The sequence below is a fragment of the Ursus americanus genome, chromosome X (assembly GCF_024610735.1).
Source record: "Ursus americanus isolate L20-20 chromosome X, mUrsAme1.1.p, whole genome shotgun sequence".
In the NCBI taxonomy this organism is placed as follows: domain Eukaryota; kingdom Metazoa; phylum Chordata; class Mammalia; order Carnivora; family Ursidae; genus Ursus; species Ursus americanus.
In genome coordinates this window covers 25205189-25223455 of record NC_142164.1, presented here as the reverse complement: position 1 = coordinate 25223455, position 18267 = coordinate 25205189, and the positions used below count along the sequence as shown (strand labels likewise).

The 18267-nt window shown below is 43.1% G+C and overlaps 1 protein-coding gene across 1 annotated transcript in view; it reads right to left on the bottom strand.

Moving 5' to 3' along the window:
• The window catches only part of TENM1 (teneurin transmembrane protein 1), a 760590-nt gene that overhangs the window by 45232 nt on the left and 697091 nt on the right, over nt 1-18267 (bottom strand). The gene's annotated exons all lie outside the window — the stretch shown is intronic.

The following is an 18267-nucleotide window of genomic DNA, read 5'->3' as shown; positions in this document are numbered from 1 at the left end:
AGAAGGATCCCTTAGAGCAGTGTTTTTCAGAGTGTGGTCTCCAGACCAGTAGCAACAGCATCATCGGGGAACTTGTTAGAAATGCAAATTCTCAGACCCTAACCTAGACCTATTGAATCAGAAACTCTGGGGGTGGGACCCAGTTATCTGTGTTTTAATAAGCCTTCCAGCATCTTCTGATGCACACTTAAGTTTGAGGACCAATGCTCTAGGGCTTCTGCATCACTAAGACATACAGATCTCTCTCACTGTCCTGTAGATATACAGAAGAGCAAAGTCAAAGAGGCTTCTGGAAAACACAGTGCCAGAGAAATTCGATTTTACTGTAACAGCAACCTTTGGGGACAGGACCTTCCATTAGCACAGACCTAGCATCCATCTCGTGGAACACTCAGGTACTGTTTATCAGCCGGTGACGTGGAATCCTAAGTCGCAATGCACGGCCACCTAGTTTGACCTGGCTCACTCCACATCTCCCTTTTCTTGCAAACGGGTTATTTGTTCTTTCATTGCATATTTGCTGAGTACCTTCTTTGGGTTAAGCCTTGTGCTAGGCTTTGGGGATTCAAAAGAATGCTATGACACAGCCTCTGCCCTCAAATGATTCATGGTCTGGTGGAGCCCTTGGAAGGGCCATTAGGCAATTATTCCCCATGTTATGAGAAAGAAGCAGCAGAGAGGGCATAAGAGCACTTCACCCACATGAAAAATCAGGGGCCACATTAAAAAACAGGGTATTCTCAGAGAAGGTACTACCTGAAATGACCAGCAGGAGAGAAATGGGGTGAAAACAGGAGGACTGGGTGGGAGCAGCAGTGAAAGCAATCCCAGGGAGAGGGAGCAGCATGGGTAAAGGTCCAGAGTTTAAAGACAGTGTGGCCCATCCAGGTTACTATAAACAATTCAGTAAGGCTAATATATGCTGAGTGTATGGGAGTAGTAAGCAATGAGAAGCAGGAGGTAATCAGTGGCTATGTATTATGGATTGAATTGTTTCCCCCCCTAAATTCATGCAACCCCTACTGTGACTGCATTTGGCAACAGAACCTCCAAAGAGGTAATTAGAATTAAAAGAGATCATGAGGGTGGGGCTTATAAGAAGAGGAAGAGACACCAAAGAGACACCAGGAGTGTGAATGCATAGAGAAAAAGCCCACATGAGGACACGGTAAGAGGACGGCCATCTGCAAGCCAGGGAAAGAGGCCTCAAGAGAAACCAAGCTGCCAACACCTTCATCTCGAGCTTATAGTCTCCAGAACTGGGGAAAATAAATTTCTCTTGTTAAAGACATCCAGTCTATGGTATTTTTAAAAAAAGATTTATTTATTTATTTTACAGAGAGCGAGCAGGAGTGGGAAGAGCAGAGGGAGAGGGAGAGAGAATCTCAAGCCGACTCCGTGCTGAGTTTGGGAGCCTGATGCAGGGCCCGATCCCATGACTCTGAGATCACAACCTGAGCAGAAACCAAGAGTCAGACACTCAATTGACCGCGCCACCCAGGCGCCCCTATGGTATTTTGTTACAGAAGTCCTAGCCCACTAATACACCAGGTAATGGAGGGATGTGTATGTGCAGCTTTATTCTGATGGCTGTGAGAAACCACTAAAGGCTTTAAGTAGGAGTGTGATGTATCTGGGTTCTAGAGGAATCACACTGGCTGCTGCTGATATGATAACAGAAAAGGAGGCAGGAGAAGAGGCAGGCCCGCAGTTAGGAGGCTCATTCAGTGGTCCAAGTGGGGGGTGCTAGTGCCTGAATTAGGGTGGTAGCAGTGGGGATGGAGAGAAGAAGATGGATTTAAGACTTGTTAAGGGCAGTTAGAAGCAAAAGGACGTGTGTGTGTGTGTGTGTGTGTGTGTGTGTGTGTGTTGTATCTTGGGTCAGATGCTGTGCTAGGTGCTTGGGACATACAGGCCAACCAAACTCAGCTCCACTCTAGTTCCTTCCTGGACACAGCGGTCAGCCCAGCATCTGCCTTGACATCTCCTCAAGAGCTATTTATCACTGGGCACTTCTCAGAGAACTGTGTTCCATGCACTCTCCACCCCACCACCCACTTACTCTATACCTTTATTGCCCTTCCCCTAGGTTGGACAAAGGCAGACAAATCTGGGCCATTCCTGGCCAAAATAGTAACAGAAACGTGGCTCCTCTTCTCGCCTTGAGTGAAAGCCCCAGGAAGCTTTTGTTTTTCTCACTGAATCTGCAAGTCTGAAAACAAGATCTGGACTGCCACTGCGAGGGGAGCCCCACTCCATCCCCGGCTGGAAGAGGCCTTACGCTCAGTCAGTAATGAAGTGGACAAAGGCCAGTGTGAGACAGGTCTTCCCTCTCATTTTGCCTCTTAATGGTGGGCAACTGGTGATGTTGTAACAAAGACAAAGGTCGTCTTTAGCCTTCCCCCTGTAGCACTTGGGGCTCTCTGTCCCTGTTTCCGAGTGTCTCTCCCAGACACCCAGCAACCTCATTCCGCCCCCATGTCTCTGCGTGCCCTCAGCCTCCACATAGACTGGCCTTCCGTGGTCAGTACCATATGCCTCTGGGCAGCTAGGAGTTTGAATGCTAATGGAGTATAAAGCTGAGCTGTGTTATGCATGTTCTACAGAGCCTTTCAGACTGAGGCCATTGGATAAACATTAAACACCAGCGTTAACAGCTCCCAGAGCAGTTTGCTGTGATGTGTTCCTCAGCACGTCTGTCTGAGGCCTGTGCCTGTCAGCGCCCTGCGACCGAGAGAGGGGGAGCCCACTGCTGTGGAGGGTGCTGCCTCCTCCGCCATGTGCCCTCGCTCTGGGCCTCCATATACACTGTCGCCCCCGTACAGCAGCTGTGTGTGTGTGTGCCGGTCCTGTGGAAACAACCTGGGGCTGGCTGAGGAAGAGGAAATGAATTTATTTCAGCACAGCACTCCTATTTTGATCAAGTCTGAAGTCAGTGACCCAGAAAAAACAAAGCTGGCAGAAATGACGTTCTAATTATCTCCACTCTGAGAGCTGAGGCCAGGGCAGAGGCCGGGGACGGCGCACACCTGGCAGGAGTCAGAGAAGGACATGTTTTGGACTCTGTTCTCTGCTGTCAAGGATGCCTCTGAGATAAAGGCTGGTAGCTGGAAGATAAGCTGTTAAATTCTCCAACTCGCCCAACCCGATTTAAGTCAATACTATTGGTGTCATGTTTATTAGATTTAATATCGCCTCAAAAATACACCAGCTATTGTGTCTGTTTGTTTTCTTTTCCATCAAATAAGTCACCCTCTGGCAGTTTCCTGTGACTAAAGTGGCCTTTGTGCTTCTGAAACACTTTCTATACCAGCTACACAGAATCCCTTTAATTCCCATTTGAGTTGGCTGGGCAGCTTGTCTATGAAATCTGCTCAAATGAAAGATGTGTGGCTACTTAGTAATCCAAGGTCTGCCTTTTCAGAACCTGCACCTTTTCACCTACCTCAGGTTGTCAGTTCCTTTTACAGCCTTCTCATGTTCAATACTCCCATTTTCAGGTAATTTTTCAAGGAACTGGTGCTTTATACCCACACAATAGAACCACCACATTTACTACCGAGGCATTTCCCTAACCCACAACATAACATATGGAACGAGTCCTTGAGCTGATTCTGGCAGTCAGAATTAGCATCTGTTAGTTGCAGAGACCCTAGAATTCTAAGTTATCAAGGCAGGGCTAAGGTTAATCCCTGAGAGTTGCTGGCATTCGTCCGAGTGGCTTCCAGGGACAAAGAAACATTTCTTTTGGGGGTGGGAGCAGAAAGAGATGGAGCAGCAGGGAAGTTCTGGAATCTCTGCCTGTGACCAGGCCTACAGGCAAACCATTTGACCTAATTTGTGGTGGTTGCCCCACCTTGTAAAAATACATTAATTTGTTTGAAATGTCAAAATATATTTATGCTAAACTGGCATTAAAGGTCATTGGTGTAGCCACCAGCTGGGGGAATGTGCCCATCTCCCAACAACGGGCCCTGAGAAATAACCCTGAGCAGAAAGGAGCTCTTGGTCTGGATGTCAAGCCTTGACAGCACTATGTCTTCCTCTGCTAATTGAAAATGTGCCTTGAAGGAACTTGACTCTCAGGTCAGCCAATCCCATGGCTGGTTTAAAGATCCAGCTAATTTCGACCGAAGCTAACAGTATATGAAGCAGCAGAGTCCTATGGGGGAAAATCCATGTGTAAATGCAGTATTTTAATATGAGCCCTCAGACTAAACTAGAAAATTCCTCAATTGTATACTTAATCCCACACTGTTGACACAGACCATAATTTGTACACTTGGGCTCTTCCTAACAGTTTGAAGGCTGGTTCCTTCCTGTACTGTGTGCCACCATAGGCAAATGAGGTATCCTCTATGAGTGTCTGGTTTCCTCATCTTCCATAAGAAAAAGAGGCTAGCAACAGTCTCTCTGTTAGAGTCACTGTGTGGATTAAATGAGATAGTGATACTAGGTGCTCAGCGCAGTGCCTGGGCAGAGTAAGGGATGGTAAACGGGATTAACATTAATGATGGTTTCAAAGTCATAGACCTTTAGAGCTAGAAGGGATCTAGTCCATGTGCCATTCAACGCAGTGCCCTTTCTGTTCTGTTTACCAGACTTCAGTTGTCCACATAATGTCTTTACAAATTTTGCCCTGCCTATCCACCACCTGCACCATTATTGACTTAATATTTTTCTTTAAATTGACTTACTTTTAAAATATAAATAGGTGCTTCCCCTTCCTTTGAATGGATCCTAATCAATAACACCTATAAAATTACAGGCCCACTCATCTGAGCCTTTAATAAAAGTAACTACTGTTTACTGAGTGCTTCCTGTGTGTCAGGCTCTTTGCATGGATTATCACTTTATATGCTTGGAGCAATCACTTGAGAAAGAAACGACTGATATCTCCATTTCTGGATAGATGCTCTTAGCCCCTATGCCATCTGATTCTTCAGCTAGAAGACTGGACACATTTCTCCACGTTCTCCTCACCAATCCTGGCTTCCCCTTTACCTCATTTGACTCCATGTAAGGGTTGTTCTCTTTGGCCAAGAAGGTCAAAGCTTATAAGTCGAGTGATTTGTCTTTGTCTCTGTCACTTGTCATCTTTTGGTTCAATGCATTGTGGGTGCCTACTCTGTGCCAGGCACTGTTATCAAGGGAAAGGAAACAGGTCCCTGCCTTTGACTAGCTCACAGTCAAGTGGGGGAAGGCAGATCCAGAAACAGCTCATTTCAATATAATGTGGTTAAGGGCCATGACAGACGTATGCCCAGAATGACATGGGAACACGGGGGAGGAGGACAATAACTCCTAGAAGAGAAACGTCAGCTTCATCTTGAAGGATGAAGCTAAGGTACCGAGGTGAAGCAAAGGGGGAGAAGTGATTTCAGCAGAGGGAAAAGAGTGAATGGAAAACAGGAACATGAAACCATATGGGAGTGGGGGAAATAACATGGGTCTGGGTTACTAGGGCATAGAGTCGAAGTAAGGTATATAGTGGTGATAGAGGATGTTTAAATGTTTGCCAGGGACAGGGTTTAAACTTTTCCACTGAGGCATGATTGTCATTTGGGGCCAGATCATTCTTTTTTGTGGGGGCCGTCCTGTGCATTGTGTGATGTTTAGCAGCGCCTCTGGCTTTTATTCACTAGATGTCAGTGGCACCACTCCCTGAACTGTGACAACCACAAATACCTCCAGACAGAGCCAACATTGCAGCAAATCAGTTAACCTGAGCCTCAGTTTACTCATCTAGAAATTGGGTACAGTAATAATATTTCCTCTCAACCATTTATTATAGGAACTGAAAAAAATCTACATAAAGCGTTTAGCATAGCACCTGGTACACAGAAAGAGCTCTGTAAAGGCCTACTTATTATTTATCACGGAACATGCCTGAATTTCTTCTGGTCCCTGACTATTGCAATGTCCTCCTTCTTGGTTATCTTGTGAACTTTAGAATGCAGTCATACAGTAGACGGTCTTTCAAAGTTCCCCCTGCTTCTGTGTCACCAGCCATTTCCCCCCTGTTCATTGATTCCATTTCTTAAGAATCCTTCTAAGCTATGTGTCTTCCAAGAAATTTGGCTTATATAGGGGTATGTTATTTCACATACATGTCAGCCAATTTCATGGCTAATACTTTAGCTTATTCTTTGCATTCCCCAGTTATTTGTAACAGCCTTCTTGGTGCAATTCCAAGTGCAGAGCATGCTACTTTAATTATTTTCCTTTTTTCTACTAACAAATATCTATTTTAGGCACTATGGTAAGCACTAGGGAGCCAGTCTAACCAAGACAGACTGGGTCCTGCCTTCACAGAGTTTATAGTCTTTTGCTGAGTTCATTTCCTTTATTTTCTGGTACCTACAAGGGGTTGCTAGCAACATAGAGTAGTAGACTACTTCTGTTCCATTCCATCAATTTCAAGAAACTGACTTTCGTGAAAGAGCCTCAGGAACATATATCATGACTGTTACTATACTTTACAATTGCCACCAAGTGCTCATAACTGCTTTTCCTGAAGTTTGTGCTGCAGAAACCAGTTGTTTCCCAAAAGGCCCCGTCTCCCCATCCCAAACATAACACTTCTAATCTCCGTCCTTTACATTTTCAGCCTTATGGCTCATTTGAAAAACGACTCTGTTTGATTTTGATCTCTGAGGCATCTTCAGTAGGAATTTCCAGGAAATGTATGATTATCTCTTCTGTAGTATGCCAGCCCTGGGGAAGATACAGTGACGGGACTGAGCGCTCTCTGCCAGGTGTTCTGCCAACTCCATGTTAGATTTCCCCATGCTTCTAAAAGCTGACAACTCCAGATTGTTAGCATCACTTTTTGTCAGTTTTCAAATGGCCGTCTCATTTCTTGACACTGATACTGTCTGAGCTTCTTCAAATTTATAAAAGGGGGAAAAAGCCGTCTGGACCAAGTTTGGTTTCCTGCAGTTGGAAAGCAAGATGACACCTTTGAGAGTGATGGCTCTTATTGATCTTGCTTTTAAAAAGTGGAAATTATTAGAAGATGAAATACACCAGGATTACATGGACTTGTCAACTGGCAAATTATTTCCCATTTTCTCAGATCCACACTCTTGTGTTTCTCTGAATAGCAGCTGGAGAGTTTGAGGAACCTCTCAACCTTTGGTCAAATGCATCAGCATGGTCTGTCTTCATGGCTGCCCAATCAGAATAACGGACATTTAAGTACATTATTCATTGCAGATGAATAGTCAGGATCAATCTAATTAAGAGTTACAGTGGACTGATCTTTGGAATCATTCTGCTACAGAGCCTACAGATTAAAATTACATCTACTCCAATGTTCTTAAACTACAGTTTGGTAGTGGGGGAACAAAGCAAAGCAAAACAAACAACGAAAAGCTTCAAAGCAGTCCTGGTGTATTTCATCTGCTCATAATTTCTACTTTTTAAAAGCAAGATCAATAGGGGCCATCATTCTGAAAGGTGTCATTTTGCTTTCCAACTGCAGAAAACCCCAAACTTTCTCTAGATGGCTTTTATAAATTTGAAAAGCTCAGACAGTATCAGGGTCAAAACAAAATGTTAAATTTATGGTTACTACGATGCCTGTGGCAGCGACTACTAGTTCTAGGCCTACCCTATCATTCATTCACTCTTTCTTCCTTAGTAGTAAACCCCCAATTTTTTTTTTTTAATCTGGGCACACTGTTGTCTACAATAGAAGATGTTCCAGTCTTGTTTGCAATTCTCTGTAGCCATGTGATAAAGTTCAAGGCAATAAGATATAAGAGGAAGCGTGGAAGTATCCACACTCTTATTTATTTAATTATTATTATTATTTTTTGAGGGGGGCAGGGGAGGGGCAGAGAGGGAGAGAGAGAATCTTAAGCAGGCTCCATGCCCAGTGTGGAGCCAGACATGGGGCTCGAACTCCTGACTCTGACCTGAGCCAAAATCCAGAGTCAGATGCTTAACTGACTGAGCCACCCAGGCACCCCCCACCTTTTTTTTTAAAGTATTCACACTTTTAAATTGATATTTTCAATGGCTATATAATGAGAGCTGACCCAATTGGAAGGGGCCTCTTTCTGTCCTTCCTTCCATTCTGTAATATGAATATATTGATTGAGATTGTTGGCAGATGTCTTAGACCATGAAGTATCCAGAAGCCCAGGTCCCTGATGATCTTATAGAGCTGCCATCCTAGTCCTGCACTATACCTCTAGTCTGGCTGCTGTCATGCCTGTGTCACCGTTATATTGGGGAGTTGGGTTTCTGCTATTTTCAGTTTAATCTAATCACAATGAAGAAAATGTTCTGTTAGGTTCTGTTCTTGACCAGTGTTACTGACTATACCATTACGGTCAAATGGTTCTAACAGATTTCTAGTTCTATGTCTCTGGATAGATCATTGGCATTTGCAAAATTAAATTAAATTGAAATAAATTAATGTCTGAAAGTGACTGACACATATGGCAAAGTCCACTAGGGCAGCCCTTTGTTAGGAGGATGACTAATTGCTTAAACTTAGTGATTAACCTCAAGCATTCTTGAATACCCAGTGCCCCATCTTTGGGTACTTCAAGCTGCTTAAGCTTCATGACTCATTTGGATCCAATGCTTCTTCATTATACTATAAATACATGTTTGCCTTCCTATGTCTTGTACTAGGTCTGTGAGTCCTCAAGGGCAGGGGTGAGGTCTCATTCATTTTTGTATTCCCAGAATCCGGTGTTACAGTTGGCAAATGTTTGTTGAATGAAAACATTAGTGCCTCATTGACTGTAACATTTTTAGTTCATGAAAGCATTTAAAAAATTATGAAATGCAAATAGGCTGTAAGAAAAACTATTTTTCATCAACATGTTTGAGTCAGTAAATCTGGGTTTCCAGAGACCCATGGAGGTTAGTGGAAATTGCCATATTTCTTCAATCTTAAGAAGTGCATTTCTTTTTTTTTTTAAGATTTTATTTATTTGACAGAGAGATTGACAGCCAGAGAGAGAGGGAACACAAGCAGGGGAAGTGGGAGAGGAAGAAGCAGGCTCCCATCAGAGGAGCCCGATGTGGGGCTCGATCCCAGGAACCCTGGGATTATGCCCTGAGCCGAAGGCAGATGCTTAATGACCGAGCCACCCAGGCGCCCCAAGAAGTGCATTTCTTACTTCCTCCATATTTTAACTTTCCTGAAGTCAGAATGTGTCTTATTAATCACTGCATACATTTAATGGAGCATTTCTCTAATACCACCCCAAGTTGTCAAATTGATGCCATGTCTTACTATCCATGGTATCTTAGAATTGAGGACATATGGTATTCCCATTCTGGTCTATGCACTTTGGGGATCCCTGGGACTCTTTCAAGGAGGTCTGTGAAGTCAAACTATTTTTTTTTAGATAATACTATTTGCCTTTTAAAATACTTTCTCATGAGTGTACAGTGGGTGGAGTTCTCCAGAGGGTACCTGTGGCTAGCATATCTTTGTGTTCAGAAAAAATTCACAGTTTTAATTTCTTTTTTTTTTAAGATTTTATTTTTAAGTAATCTCTATCCCAACATGGGGCTTGAACTCACAACCCTGACATCACGAGTCGCATGTTCTACCTAAACTGAGTGAGCCAGCCAGGCACCGCCCCCCCACTGTTTTGATTTCTAATAAAGCAAATATTAATAGATAAAACCCACATACAGAAAAGTTCTTTGAGGTCCCCGACAATTTTTAGGGGTGCAAAGAGGTCCTGATGCCAAGAAGCTTGAGAATGGTTATCCTCGAGGAAAGAAACAGTGAATGAAGCCATTCTGTCACCTAAGAGTCTCACTCAAGCTCATTAAGAAGACAAGCATGTATCCCTTCCAAGATGGTTCCCGGGGCCATAAGCTCTGTCCAAAAGCACACTGACAGAGTGGCGGAAAATCTCTACTTCCTCTAGAGACCCAAGGCCTGATGGGTGCTATAAAAGTTTGTTCTTACAGGCTCCCTCCGAGCAATCAGCACGTACACACGCTCTCTGAGTCTGCTGTGTAATTGCCACTACCTCATCTTAATAACAGGCATAATTGCTCTGAGTTTCCGTCGACCCTTCCTTGCATCTCCTCTCTGAAGCCTCAATTTTGGAAATGGCACTTGTGAATACACAGAATGTTTAACCACTTCCAGTTTTCAATTTACAGTCAAAGTCATCTATCAGCAGGAGATGAAGGCCCAGTGTGAGAACTACAGAATGTCCTTCAGACTCCACAGCTAATTTGTTTGTAAATTTGATTGTTATTGTAAGAAGAACATATTGTACATGATGCTACTTGCCGATTTACTATTTGTATCTCTCTGTATCTTGGGTTTTATCATTAGAGTCAAAGAACTTAACCCTTTCAGCACTTCCGTGGGTGGGGAGAGGCACATGGAAGCTTTCCTGTTTTTCCCTTTTTGAGTCTCTGTTTCCTTTTCATATTACATGTATTTATGAAATGCCTACTGTATATTCAGCACTGTGGGAGACAAGCATACAGAAGGCAAGACAACTAGGGAACAGTCCGAGGTATCACGAAATAAAATGTGAAGGCAGGTGAGGAGGCCATAGATTCTGAGTGAATTCAGGCAAGAGAGGACCACTGTGGGGTGGGGCTCTTGTCCTCCTGAGAGCCAAGGCTTTGCCTGCAAAGGAGCCAAGGACTGAGAAGAAGCTCCTGGAGTCATTCTGCAGTTTCTTCCTGCTGAGAAGTTGCAGAAACTTGTCTGTTGCAGGTTGTTAATATTATAGTATTGGCTCGACAGAATAGACCAAGCTTCCAATTCCCTTTGGCATCTAAAGCAATTTACAGGCCAGAAGTATGACTGCACAGCTTTTATGAAATGGTCTGATTTCATTGATCAGCCACTCCAAGATTATGTTTTCATTTCTGTAGCTATTGCTAAGCCTTCTTTCTGGTATAATATTCAGGAAGGAACTATTAAAAGATTGCACCATGGAGATGTTAAGATATAAGTGGGCAGGGTTCTGTATGGGAAGAGAAATATCACAACTCATGATGGCTCTACTCAAAAGTTCATTTCAAGTTAGACCAGCATTCCACAGATTGTCTCTCTTATCTTAACTCTGTAATGTTTCCAAATGATAAGGCTACTAATAAGAGCAGATGGCCTAATGAACATTTAGAGGAAAGACTGAACTGGTCCTATTTTCATTAGGCCTGCAGTGTGCTTCTGGGTTTTGCCCACCACTTCCCTGTGTGTGATACAAAACAGCACGCAATCAACAGATGGCCCAGCTCAGGCTTCATGCTTCCAGAACTCTGGAGACTGGCCACCTGACCACTTACCATGTGTACAGAATCATTTAAGGAAGCAGGCAGGCTACAGACTTGAGCCTGAACAAAAGCAAAAAATGGTGATGAATATTGAATACCCAAGCTTCAACAAGAGGGGAGTCAGAATCACTCTCGGAAACACGTCGAGCGGCTCTGGTTGAGGTTTCCCAATAACACCTTCTTACGGATTCAGGAATGATGAAATCCTCTGTGGCAAACAGTCCACTCCAATTAATGTTTCATCCAAACTGTAAGCATATCTGAGTGACTCCGGCAACAACAACGACATGGAAATCTAACACTTCACTGCACAGTGCGCTCGTTGTTAAGCTACTGTCTCACAGCTCCAAACTCACCCCTTTGGACATTGCTTTGTGATGCTGGGGTTGGGACTCTGCTAACTCTATTTCTCTTTTGCCAGCTGGATTTCTGAGAGGTCCTGACAGTCTGGGAAATAAAGCGATTCCAGAAAGCTAGAGGAGGGAGAAGGCACTTGCTCCTTCCTGCTTGCTTTCTCTTCCAGTCAGCATGGCTGCAACAGTAGCTCTTCACCCCAGCAGCAGTAGCTGACTGTACTTCCCAGCTCTTTTCTAGACTCCGAGAATCAGTCTCGTTATGCCACCTCAGAGGCACCAGAAGCAGCTGGCTTGCATCCCCCACTCAGAGGAGCGGATCCCACCTCGATAGAGCAAATCCTCCATCTTTCTAGGTTCTGACAACTCCAACCTCTTTCCTTTGTTCCCCTAGCCCTAGAGGTGGTGGCTGATTCCTGCAGATATTATTTTAACCTTTTTTAAAAAAAGATTATTTATTTATTTGAGAGAGAGAGAGAGAGAACATGAGCAGAGGAGAGGGGCAGAAGGAGAGGGAGAAGCAGGCTTCCCGCTGAGCAGGGAGCCTGATGCGGGGTTCCATCTCAGGACCCTGGGATCATGACCTGAGCCGAAGGCAGACGCTTAACGTCTGAGCCACCCAGGAGCCCCTCAAACTTTTTTTCAACACTCTAAAACCTGTGCAGCTCATTCCCGATATTAAATTCTCTCTGTTAAAAAAAAAAAACAACAATGTGAGTTCTGTTTTTCTGACTGGATTTTGACTGATATTCATAGCAAGAAGCCTCTTACAAGGACAGAGGAAGAGCAATACCCACTGTAAGCCAGTGGTGATAGAAAACTAGTAAAGGTGAACAAGAACTGGGGAAGAACCGGAGACGTTATTAGTCACTAGCACCCTCTGCATCATCCGCTGGCCGGTGAAGCTGCCATGTCCAGAAAAAATGCATAAAAAGTAAATCCACTCTGCTTGGACTCTATGGGGTTGGTTGTGATTGGCTTTAACCAGAGCTTCTCCGACTCTCTGGAACTGCCATATTGCTGTCATGATTCTCTAGAAACTTTTCACTCCTGTGATTTTTGAGGAAGATTTCATGATGGGTCACGCCACCCTCCCACATGCCTTTTTTGGAGACAGAATTCCGTGCTAAATGGTTTAGAAGGTTGGCCCCTGACAACATTTCCTAGGTGCTTAGAGTTTACTTACAAATAATAACATTTGCTGCTTATAAGCAAAAATACATTTACTACTAAATATCTTTTTTACATTCCCTCTCGCTAGCCTCCTTGTCAGACACTGGGATTGCTCCGTCAGAATCCCCTTCTTATGTATCTGAAGATAAACACCTCTCCGCAGATGGAGGCCTCTTGGTGAATGTTTTATATGTCCCTGTGTTCACTTTTCCGAATATACCAACTTTTGCATGGAAAGAGGACACTCCTGCTGACAGCCAATAGAACTTTCTCTGAATTGTGTTTCCATTTAACAAAGAAGGGTTGGCACCGATTCACAAACTTTCCCTTCCCATAGGTAATAGAGAGTGGGGCTACGTTCAAAGGTATGGTCTGAAATATAGTTAGGCCAACTGGCTTACGTTAGGACTTAGCCCAGGATGTTGGCTGTATAAGCCCTAGATGCTAACCTCTGAATTTACCAACCAGATATTTCTGTATCTTAGAGAGTTTCAGGTTTATTTCAGGTCATGGTGCCTGCCGAGCAAAATATGTGGAAGACTGAGTGGTTCAAAAGTAGTTTGCAAGCTTTGCATCTTGTGACTCTCCCTGAACTTTGAAGATGCTTTTCCTCTGGTGCTTAATAGTTTTAATAAGAGCTAACGTGCCATTGTCCTTTGTGTGGAAAGAGGACACTGCTGAGGGAGTTTTATTTATGTGATAAATTATGTTTTCGATATAGCATTGAGCACGGTACTTGACTTTTATTTTAAGGCCCCTGACAACTCCGGCTATTTGCTTGTGCGCAGACATTTCAGCAGAATTTGGATATGTTGGAGTTGAAGATGGTGGCCTGCTGTTCTCCACTTCTTATATAAACAACCCGAGCTGTCACTTTGGAGGGAGCAACGCAAATATCTCTGATAATAGGTTATTATTCCCTAATTGTGATTTTTCCTTAGAGGTGCAGGCCTGAAAAATGCAGTTAAAAAAAGAGTTTCAATGAATTTGGAGACGGGAAATGATATTTAAAGGAACTCTGTGGATCATCTTATTGCAATGCTTTTCCCCATTGATTATTTTGTTAAATTTGGCTTTTTACGTATTAGAATCTTTAAAAACTGATTGACATGCTTGGAACCTGAATGTCTTCATAAAACAGAAGGGTCACTGGATAGACAAAGCCACTCATACACTAAACTTGCCTCGAAAATCCTAGAATACTGCTTTTTTCCTATGAATACATCAGCCTTATAACTTCTTTCCTTTTGATTTCCCACATAGCTGGGAGCATCTTGTTTTGTCTTGGGCGAGTCATATTCTGCATATTGACCTAGATAAACTCTGTTTCCTTACTCATCTACTGTCATATTTATTTCTGTGTGTGTGAAATTGACCTACCTAGGATGGTTGCAGGCCACCTACAGAATCAGCTGCTCTTTTACCTTTTGATTTCAAAGAGATGGAATTTGATCTAAAATCTATACATATCAAAATCAGAGACATATGAAACTCACACTACGTTCCAGCCTTGGCTCCATAGTTGGCATGGCACGTCTTGAAAGTAGAAAGAAAGTGAAAGATCTGGGGCACTGTTCAAGGACTACAGTGAGCGTCCTGTAAGTGATCTAGATCGGTGCCGTATCAGCCTTAGGCAGATGAAGCATTCTGTGAAGGTCACAGCAGGCTAAGACCAGTGTCTGGAGCGCACTAGCGGCTATAGCCCACCAGACTCATCTACAGGCACACGCATGCCTCTTCGCACAAGGTACCCCTGTGTACAAAGGACAGAAGGGAAGACTGCACAATTTCTATAGCCGTTCCAAACTTCTTGGTCCTTTTGATCTTGGCTTTGTCAACGATCAGTTCAATTTTCTGTTGTGTGGATGGAGGGTCAAATGCTACTGCTACTAACTACTACTCATTTACTGAGCACTTATGAGCCCGGAGCTTTGCTAAGTGATTTCTATATCTACTATCTCATTTAATCCTCACAACTTCCCTATCGAGGAATGTAACATCATCATTGCCACCTACAGATAAAGAATTTTTCCCAGGGGCACACATCTAGCAAGTGGTGGATCTGGGATTAAAACCCAGGTAGTCTGTGTTCCCAACCACTATGCTTTGCTGACTTTTTATATTGGTAGAACTATGAAGGAGAGTCTACCCTAGAGGCTTGACTTTGTCTCTTGCACTCTCTGTGAAAGGCTTAGAAAAAAGTTTGGCTCTCCTTTGCAATGCCAGAAAGTCTTCTCCTACGTTTGACAGAGCGAGGAGAGTAGGTTTGAACTGAATGAGCAATAAATAACATTATCCAGGAATGCATTTAAATTAGAGACTGACAACCACAGATATTACCAAATCAGAATAACCACCTTGCAGACTTGTTTTGTTCTTGTGTCCTCCCATTTTAGCAAGTGCATGATGAATCAACAGAAAATATTTCCTGAAGATGCCAATTAACGTCTTACATCATCCCTTATATTTGTAAAGCAGCTCATACTTTTCCAAGTGCTTTCACATGAAAGAAAGCGAGGACACTTAATCAACAATTGGGTCATTTATTGAATTAGCCTTCATAAGGAGGAATAATTAGCCAGCTCTAAAATTCTAGTGTTCGTTTTCCAAGTGTACTGCTGAATCTGAAATTATAGAGAAACCTCTTTTGGGTCGACAAGTAGACAAAAATGATTTACTTTTTTTCTATAGTGCCATGTTTCAGAGGAGGACAGAAGAAATGATTCAAAAATAGGTGTTCTTTTTCTGGAATATAGAAATGGCAAGGAAAAGTAGTGTTTATTTAGCATTATTATGTAATTTCAGGCATAAACTCTAACAGATCACTCATTTACAGGTGAGTAATGTGGAGAGCCACTAGGGACTCTTAAAGAAGACTTTTTCCAATGATTCTTGGGGCCGCTATCAAATGGGATCAACATTAACGGCCATCTCAAGCTCTGTGACAGCATAACTTGATTGCTACTTATATCGAGGTTTGTGCCACTTTCTTTCCACATGCCGCCCACCTAACTGGTGTGGCAGAGGAACACATAAAAGCCAAGGTTACGGGTAATGCCATATGCCCTCTCTCTCTTCAGTTCTGGTCAACACTCACCATTTACAGTGGCGAGTGCCTTTCCAAAACCAAAGTTCTTTCATATTTGTTTTCTTGTCTAACTGTCACGACAGCCTTAGAAGACAGTGTGCGTTTTTATCCCACTCCACGCTGTTGAGGAATCTTAGACTCGGAGCCCACAAGGAACCTGCCTGAGGTCACACTGCTAATAAATGACAGAATCTGGGATTGTCTGTGTTCTTTCTACTAGCCACGCTACCTCGGTCAAAGGGAAATAGGTGTTAGAGAACTTTAGTAAAATATGCCCCAGTGATCCTGAAGAAAAGAAAACGTTCCAAGCTTATAAACATGCCTGTGTTAGGAAGTTAGTAAGTCTGCTCGTTTTTAGTAGCCATTGCTTTGTATTTTAAATACTTTCACATTTAAAGTTACCGATAGATTGAGGTTTCTGAGAAGAGTGTGGCTAATGTTAGCAGTGCCTTCCTGCCGTGGTTGATGTAGACTGAGCTCCCTCTTTACCTTGTAGAGACGAGCACTTCCCCCACTCTCATTTCTGCATCTATAGTACGAGCCTTCGGATCAGCAGGAGGGACTGGCTGTGACTGATGGGGATTGACTGAGTGCATGTGGCTCAAATGAACAGAGCAGAACATTGCTGATTTAGGATGCTTACGTTTGGATTGCCGCAACAACCAATTGCTGAGTAGGTAGATTGCTGCACAATTGATGTTGTCCAGGCATGAGAACAGTGAAAGAAAATGGGAAAATCCATTGGAGGTTTGGTGTGTATGAATTTTTTATTACTGTTGTGGAAAACCCACATAAGGTTAAATTTATCATCTCGACCATTTTTAAACGTACGGTTCGGTAGTGTTACATGTATTCATTATTGTTTGCTACGGATCTTTAGAACTTTTTCATCTTGCAACACTGAAACTCTCTACCCATGAAACACTAATTCCCTCTCCCCCCTTCCTTTGGCAGTCACCTTTCTACTTTCTGTTTCTGCGATTTTGACTACTTTGGTTACTTCCTATGAGTAGAATCATGAACTATTTCCCTTTAGGGCACTAGCTTATTTCACTTTGCAGAATGTCCTCGAGGTTCTTTTATGTTGTAGTAGATGGTAAGATGTCCCTGTTTGAGGCTGTGTAATATTCTGCTGAACGGACACACGGGATATTGTCTATCCTGGTATGAGTTTTAATGCCATCCAATATGTTAGTTGGTGCTCACTACAGAAGTGGGTGCTTCAGTTGGTCAACCTAACCATGACTGAACAGGATAAAGTAAACGGATGGTACAAGGGCTACCACATAACTTTTTGGGTTTCATTTTACTACTCCGTGGGCCTCGTTAATCTGCTGTTTGAGCCATTCTCCACTCTTAATCTCTTACCCCTTTTGCCCACTTTCTTTGATGCCCACTTAGCTGGACATGTTGTCCAGTGATGTTGCTGGCTCCTGACAGAGGTGTTTACAGAGATCTCAGATAAGTTGCTTTCATCTTCTCTGTCCTGCTGTTTACCAGCAACTCATTCCTTCCAGAATTCTACCACATACCCCTCTGTCTGAATTATCTGGAGTGTGATCAGAGACCTCTTCTTTGCTTTGACAGTGAGACAGGTCCCATAGTCACTGAAGCACTGGGAGGGTGTGGTGGGGTTGGAGGTGGTGAGATTTGCATCTCTGGTGGCAAGAACTTTTAAAATAAACTTTCTCCCCCCCCCGGAGATCCCTTTATTCAAGCAAACTTATTATAATTCAGATTTTCTTGATTCCCTACAGAGCTTCACAAAATTTAGAAGTCTGTCCCTGCAGGGAATTTTACTTATAATGGTCTTCATTTGAAAGATCTAATTCTGTTCCCTTTCAGTGTGCACATGGGAGAGTGATGCAAGTGCACAAAGAAAAGGCAGGTAACCCCTGAAGAACCTGAGTTTCAATATCATCTGTATCACTCAGGGTGATGGAGGCCATTCTGTAGACATGAAAGGGTTGGCAAGGAAGAGAGGCAGAGACAATGAGAAACATCAGGCAAGAATTGACGAAGCGAAAAGAAGGTGACTTTTCTGTTCTAAAACTACTATTTTTGTTTTTTTCCCCCCTTTTTTCTCCCCTGATTGCTGTAACTTTTCATGCCTGGATGTTATTATATATGTATTTTCCAAAACAACAGAAAATGCTAAATCCACTTGTATAAAGTTGAATTGACATGTAGATTTTGAGAAAGAGGCTTTCTCGTTCCCCTTCTATCCAGTTGAGGTTTATCTGAAGCTTGCAAAAAATTCTAAGGACACTAGAAAATGGCTTTTTCAGTTATGTAGAAAGTGAAGACAAGCAAGAAGGCAGAGGTCCGATGCCTGGGGCAGGTGGTGTAATGCTGCTGATGGATGAGAGA